The sequence below is a fragment of the Sesamum indicum genome, linkage group LG8 (genome assembly GCF_026168435.1).
Source record: "Sesamum indicum cultivar Baizhima isolate 11 linkage group LG8, ASM2616843v1, whole genome shotgun sequence".
In the NCBI taxonomy this organism is placed as follows: Eukaryota; Viridiplantae; Streptophyta; class Magnoliopsida; order Lamiales; family Pedaliaceae; genus Sesamum; species Sesamum indicum.
The window spans coordinates 11,798,982-11,806,735 of NC_142664.1; positions in this window are offsets into that span (position 1 = coordinate 11,798,982).

Genomic DNA, 7,754 nt, shown 5'->3' on the forward strand with positions numbered 1-7,754 from the left:
AATAAAACCAAGCAAAACAACTAAATTTTGAACATTCTCAGAATTCCACGAAACTTGACCGAAACGTAGGTCTATGCATTTGTGTGGTAAATTTGCTAAGCGTAATTATAACAACAAGTTAATGCAAAAGGAAAAAGAACTTGCTTTAATAAAATCGTGCAAAATAGCTAAATTTTGAATGTTCTCAGAATTCCACGAGACTGGAACCAAATGTAGGTCTAGTCCCATGCATTTGTGTGGTAAATTTTCTAAGCGTAACAATAACTACAAGTTAGTGTAAAAGTGAAACGAACTTGCTTTAATGAAATCGTGCAAACCAACTAAATATTGAATATTTCATAGAATTCCATGAAATTTGACCCAAACGTTGGTCTAGACCCATGTATTTGTGTGGAAAATTTGCTAAGCGTAATAATAACTACAAGTTAGTGTAAAAATGGAAACGAACTTGCTTTAATAAACCGTGTAGAACAACTAAATATTGAAGGTTCATAGAATTCCACGAAACTTGACCCAAACGTTGCTCTACACCCATATATTTGTGTGGAAAATTTTATAAGCATAATAATAACTACAAGATAGTGTAAACAGGAAAGGAATTTTCTTTAATAATGCCGTGCACAAAACAGCTAAATTTTGAACGCTCTCGGCATTCCACGAAATTTGACCCAAACGTAGGTTTTCATGCATTTGTGTGGTAAATTTGCAAAGCTTAATAATAACTACAAGTTAGTGTAAAAGGGAAAAGAACTTGCTTTAATAAAACCGTGCAAAACAGTTAAATTTTGAACGTTCTTAGAATTCGACGACACTTGACCCAAACGTTGGTCTACCCATGCATTTGTGTTGTAAATTTGTAAAGCGTAATAATAAATACAAGTGAGTGTATAAGGGAAACGAACTTGCTTTACTAAAACCATGCAAAATAGCTAAATTTTGAATGTTCTCATAATTCCAAGAAACTAAAACCCATGCATTTATGTGGTAAATTTGCTAAGCGTAATAATAACTACAAGTTAGTATAAAAGGGAAACAAACTTGCTTTAATAAAACCGTGCAAAACAGTTTAATTTTGAACGTTCTCAGAATTCCATGAAACTTGACCCAAATGTAGATATCCATGGATTTGTGTAGTAAATTTGCTAAGCGTAATAATAACTACAAGTTAGTGTAAAAAGGAAATAAAGTTCCTTTAATAAAACTCTGCAAAAAAGCTAAATTTGGAACGTTCACAGAATTCCACCAAACTTGACCCAAACGTAGGAATAGATCCATGCATTTGTGTGGTAAATTTGCTAAGCGTAACAATAACTACAAATTAATGTAAAAGGAAAAATGAACTTGCTTTAACAAAACCGTGCAAAACAGTTTAATTCTGAACATTCTCAGAATTCTACGAAACTTTTTTTTGGTAAATGTAAGTATCATTAAGTAAAATGAAATAGTGGTACAGTACAACAGTGTGGTTATCAGTTGGTTTCTCCCTCGACAGGCCAAGCGATACGCCACAGTCTATATAAAGCTCTTGTACTGACTGATCTAGGTAGAGAGATACTAAGGATTCGCTGCTTGATATCCTCAACTATCAATAAAGCCATGGTGTTAGGTGTCCTCTCGGTGTGCTCGAATCTTCTCAAGTTTCTCTCCCTCCGAATGTGGTAAACACATGATGCTAATAGTGCTCGATAAGATATGTTAACAATGTGTTTACCTCTCCATTTTTGGGAAGCCCATTCAATATCCGTTATCCAGTCTCTATTGGGCCAAGAATATCGTACCATTCTCCGGATAGCTTTGAGACACTGTCGACTAAATCTACACTGAAAGAATAAGTGGCCATGTGTCTCTGTCGCTACCTCATTACATAGAATACATGGGCCAAGGTGCGCTAACCATGATTTGTCCGTTGTAGCCAATTTGCCTAGAATAGCAAGCCACAGGATGAACAAATGACGTGGAATCTTCAGTGATCCCGAAAGTAGTGAAGCCCAGCCTACTTTCGGTCCTGGGGGATCAAAAAGCCTATATAGAGCCTGGGTTGTAGGTTTACCCTGATCAAATCTCCAAATAATTCGGTCATCCCCTCCATGAATTGTGGGTAAACCATGTGTGATCTCCAGACACTCAAAATCTGTGATAGGAGGCCACTGCCACTCTCCTTCACTAATAACCGTGCTCAATCTGGCTGATTCCTCTATTCTGAGTAGTCTCGGTCCCCGTGGGAATGTGACACTGAGCGGTCCGAGATAATGCCATGGGTCCTGCCAAAGGTAAAAAGTTCGCCCATCGCCGATCTGATAATCCACCATAGGGCGGAGGAAAGCCCGTAGACGTAGAATTTTCCGCCAACCCCATGAGCCTCCATTCTCCCTAATCGTCCAAATGGAGGTGTCTCGTAATCGACCCTGGTAAAGTCATTCAACCCAAATTGAGGTCCTATCGCACCTGATGATATCACAGAGTTTCTTGGTCATTAATGTGCGATTCAAGATAGCAATATCTTTGAATCCTAGTCCTCCCTCATCTTTCGATCGGCAGAGATCTTTCCATGCTACCTTCGCATAACCACTGTTTGTTGTCCCCTTCCACAAGAAAGTTCGTAGTCTCTTCTCAATTTCGTTAGTAACTTTCTTTGGCAGGATGAACGCCGATGACCAATATAAACTCAGCGACAAGGGTACAAATTTAATAATCTACACCCTACCAGCATAAGAAAGAGCCATACCCTCCCAATGCGTTTATCAATTTTCAACAATAAAGGGTTAAAATCAGCAACTGTTAAACGAGAAGATAAAAGATGTAGCCCTAAATACCTCATCGGTAGGACTCCCTCTTGAAATCCGAGTACTTCCAGCATCTCCTCTCGTAGTCCTTGTGCGGAACGTGAGATAATGAGGTGGCTTTTCTGCACATTCAGCCTGAGCCCCGACCATTCAGCAAAGCGATCCAATCCTGTCTTAAATACTCCAATAGAGTTCATATCGGCACGGCAGAATAGCAACAAATCATCAGCAAAACCCAGCTAAAAAATACTGGCTGCATCACACTTCCAATGAAAGGAAAATAATTCATCCTGGTCAATCAGCTGTAGGAAACCCAATTGTAGGACTTCCATCACAAGCACGAATAAGTATGGTGATAGAGGGTCACCCTGCCGAAGCCCTCTAGCCCCCGTAAAGAAGCCGTGAGGTTTCCCATTAAGCCCAACAGAAAATGAGGGTGTTGTGACACACTCCTCAATCCATTTCACGAATGTATGAGGGAACCCAAATAACTCCATCACAGCAATTAGGAAATCCCACTCCACCGTATCATATGCCTTTCGAATGTCCACTTTTAAAGCGCACCGGGGTGGTAGATGAGTCTGGTTATATCGCGTAAACAGTTCCTGTGCCAACATGATATTGTCTCCTATGCTTCGTCCGGGCACAAACGCCGCTTGGCACGGACTAATAAGTTTGTCCAGTATCACACTCAACCGTTAGACAAGGAGCTTGGCAATAATCTTGTACAGTACATTGCAGCAAGATATCGGACGGAAATCACCAACATTCATAGGAGAATGTACCTTTGGTATGAGCGCCAAAAGTCTAGTATTTATCTGCTTCAGAATTCGGCCCGTATGAAAGAAATCCAAGACTGCCGAAGACACCTCCTGCCCTATTATAGGCCATGCAGCTTTGAAGAAGCCCGATGAATACCCTTCCGGCCCAGGTGCCTTATCTTCAGCAATGTCAAAAATCGCTTGCTTGACATCCGTATGAGTAAATGGTAAGACTAAGGAGTTGACATCATCTTCACTCAATATATGTCTAGCCCATGGTCGCAGGAATCGAAGATCTATCATGTCTCTTCGTCGTTCCCCACCAAGTAAATTTTGATAGTACATGACAAATTCATTAATTACTGCTCCTAGATCGGTGTGAGTGGCTCCATGATCATCATTGATTATAAGATTCTCCTCGCCGATCTCCTTTGAGCAATCTTACGAAAGAATACCCGGGAGCACTGGTCACCCCCCTTCATCCACTGCATTTTTGATCTCTGTTGTAGCATAATCTGTTCAAATTTAGCTGCTTTAGCTAGTACTACCCGACAGCAGTGTTCCAACTGTAGGAATAGTTCATCCTGCCTGTTTGAAGTAACAAGTACTTGCGCCATCTCAAGAAACCCTTTTGCCAGTTGGACATTGTGTGATAAGTCCCCCTTTTTCCTCCTCTGCTCTCTAAACATCGGTTTAAGTGCTTTGAGTTTCCTTGTTACGGCATACATGGGTGTCCCTATTATGTTATGTTGCCATACCTGCTGTACACTGGGAATAAATTCTGGAGATAGGGCGAGGTAATTATCGAATCGAAACATACCTCCTAGTTGTTGTTGTATATCCCCACTTAACACCATTGGAGAGTGATCTGAAGTGCGTGCTGTGAGAGAAGAATAATATGATGTCGGGAACTGAGCCATCCATCTATCATTGATAAGCATGCGATCCAGTCTTTTCCAGAGGTTTCGTGGCCCGGCACTGCAATTGTGCCATGTGTACCATTCGCCCTGCATGGGTAATGGTAATAATCCTGTATTCTAGATGCAAGTATTAAAATCTTCCATGGCCATTCGAATATCTCCTGATACACCACAAATTTCACTAAGGTCTCGCACTGTATTGAAATCCCCTCCAACAAGCCACGTAATATCAGTACTCTGCATAGCAATAGTCTCCATGGAGCCCCATAACGCTCTCCTCTCTACCAACTCATTTGCCCCATAAATAACAGTAATAGCAATGGATTCATGAAGTGCACGGATATTAACATGACAGTGAATAAACTGTGTGCCACATTCAACCACAGCAACATCAATAAAATTTTCATCCCACGCTATCCAAATCCGATTACCAGACGATCCATAATCCACAAACCATTTCCATTGAGGTAGTAAAAAAGCCTGAATATGAGATACGTTATTGATACGAACACGAGTTTCAAGGAGACCGATGAATTGTAACCTGAACTCAGCAACGATGTCTTTGACTGCTAACTGATCTCGTTTGTTCAGGCCACGAACATTCCATATTGCTGCATTCAACATGGATCACGAGGCATGAGGCTGCTATGCTTAGGACCCCGAGACGACTAATCTGTATCATCTAATAGGTGAAGTGCATCAAAAGTATTATATATAACAAGCGCCTTACCCCTTTCCTCACGACTAGGGCCGGCTGCATCTCTAGGGGGTTCACGTCCCTCTCTCTGCTTTTCTACCACTCGAGCTGGTGGTGGTCTGCTCATGTTCCGATCAGGCATATGTGTTGGTCGGGATGGTATATAAGTAGTATCACCTTCCTCCCTAGGATGATTCCTACTCCGTTTAGGCATTGTTGGTTCTAGCAGCGTCCCCACTTTTGGTACATATACAGCAATCGGTGGTTTAGCTGGTTTTGGTTTGTTGAGAATACACTCTTTGTCAGAGTGTCCCATTGTCATACATCTTTGGCACTTCTGGGGTAGCCATTCGTACTCAACATCGACTTTACAAGGTGATTCTCCTCCATCCTCATCCAGTGCCATAATTATAATGTGCTTCGGTAAATTTGAGGTCACATCCAACATTACGCATACACGAGCGAAGTCCAGTCTCGTGCATGCTCTCGTAATTGCATCCGGGTAAAGTGGTTTACCCACTCCACTGGCCACCGTACTAAGGCCTTCATCTGTCCATAACTCGATTGGAAGGTGACGTAATTTGATCCACACAGGAACTTGAGTATGATGTAGTTTCCTTAATACCATCCCTGGTTCCCATTTTTGAAGAACAATAGGCTGCCCCTGAAATAGCCACGGCCCTCCTTCAATGACATCTTCCATAGCAGCAACTGATTTGAATTGTAAGAAAAAGAAACCATTATTTGTACTAGTGACCTCCTTCAAGTCTGGCCATACTGACATTGCAAATTCCTTCAAATGGTAAAAGTACGGTCTTTTTCCAAGGAAGTATCCGACAGCGGTGGCCCTCCATCGTTTAGACCCATTGCGTATAATATCCAATGTTGGTCGCACTATTACCTCCCCGTTTTGCATTGTTGGAGCCACATAGGATAGGGTCTTGCGAGTGGAGTTATGGAATGCATGAGCTATTTTGTCATTGATAATCGTGTCCGAACATGCATGTAACGGAATATTTCCAACAAACAATCTAGTTGAAAAGCTAGAAAAGTTAGAAAATTGTTTTCTTGTCTTCTTGTGCAGAGTGACATCATCTCTGACATCAACAGCTGATGCTGTCATGCCTGCATCAGCAGTGATGCCATCTGTAGTGATCTCAGCAGTGATGTCAGCAGAGGTCATCCTAGCATCATCAGTGACGTCACCTTCCACGTCATCCGCCACAGCAACTGCCAACTCACCATCCCCGTCACCAACAATAGCCACGTTAGCCAGCTGTGGAATATCAGAAACTCGCCGTTCATCCATCGCCGGCAAAACAGTCGCGTTACCGGCGGAAATCCTAATCGCCGACGACTGTTTTTCTGAATCAGATGATATCCCTGCATTTTCCAATTCCCCGCTGTTCATTCCCGACGGCAAAAGGCATCTCAATGCCGGTCGTACCTTGCTAACGCGTGGCGGCGCTCCTCTACTCTCAACGAACGAACGCAGCGACAGTATGCTTCGAAATCTCTCCTTCCATCTATCTTTCAGATCTCTAAGCGCTACAATGGTTTTCTCGTCGCCTTTATCAATGACCGCGTTTGCCAATCACAAGAACTCTTCAAGATTGAAAGGCTCAAACCTTCGTCCGCCATTAATGGAAGATGAAGCTTCACCAAACCCTACTTTTGGCGGCGCTCGGAAAGAAGACGTATCATGGCCCAAGCTTTCACCTTTCTTGTTCAGATCTTCCCAAACCCTACTTTTGGCGGCGCTCGGAAAGAAGACGTATCATGGCCCAAGCTTTCACCTTTCTTGTTCAGATCTTCCCCTACCGAGTCCGACGTATCTTCTTCAGTCGGAATAGAGTCAGTTACCGGCGGTTTTTGACTGCGCAACCTTTCATCCCCCAAAAACCCTAACGATGACGCCTGTATTATTGCTTCTTTTCTCAACAGTCCTTCATCTCCAACCTCTGCAAAGCCGGTAGTACGCGCATCGGTCGCCAAAGATACCGGCAACGTTACATATTCGTCTAGCGACTTTTCATTTTCTGCGTAAAACACCTCTCGTCTCCGCGGCTGTTCGGTTTCATCAATCGCTTGTGGTTCCAATGGCGCAGCAAACCCAAGCAATTTCGGCGCCGAAACAGCCGCCTTTTCCATGTCCAATGGCGCAGCAAACCCGAGAAATTGCGGCGCCGAAACAGCCGCCTTTTCCATGTCCGAGGGCGCGGCAAACCCTAGTAATTGCGGTGCCGAAACAGCCGCTTTTTCCATCTCCAATTCTACGAAACTTGACCCAAATGTAGGTCTAGACCCATGCATTTTTGTGGTAAATTTGATAAGCGTAATAATAACTACAAGTTAGTGTAAAAGGAAAACGAACTTGCTTTAATAAACCGTGCAAAACGGCTAAATATTGAACGTTCATAGAATTCCACGAAACTTGACCCAAACGATGGTCTAGACCCATATATTTGTATGGTAAATTTGCTAAGCGCAATAATAACTACAAGATAGTGTAAACAGAAAACGAATTTTCTTTACTAATGCCGTGCAACATAGCTAAATTTTGAACGTTCTCGGAATTCCACGAAACTGGACC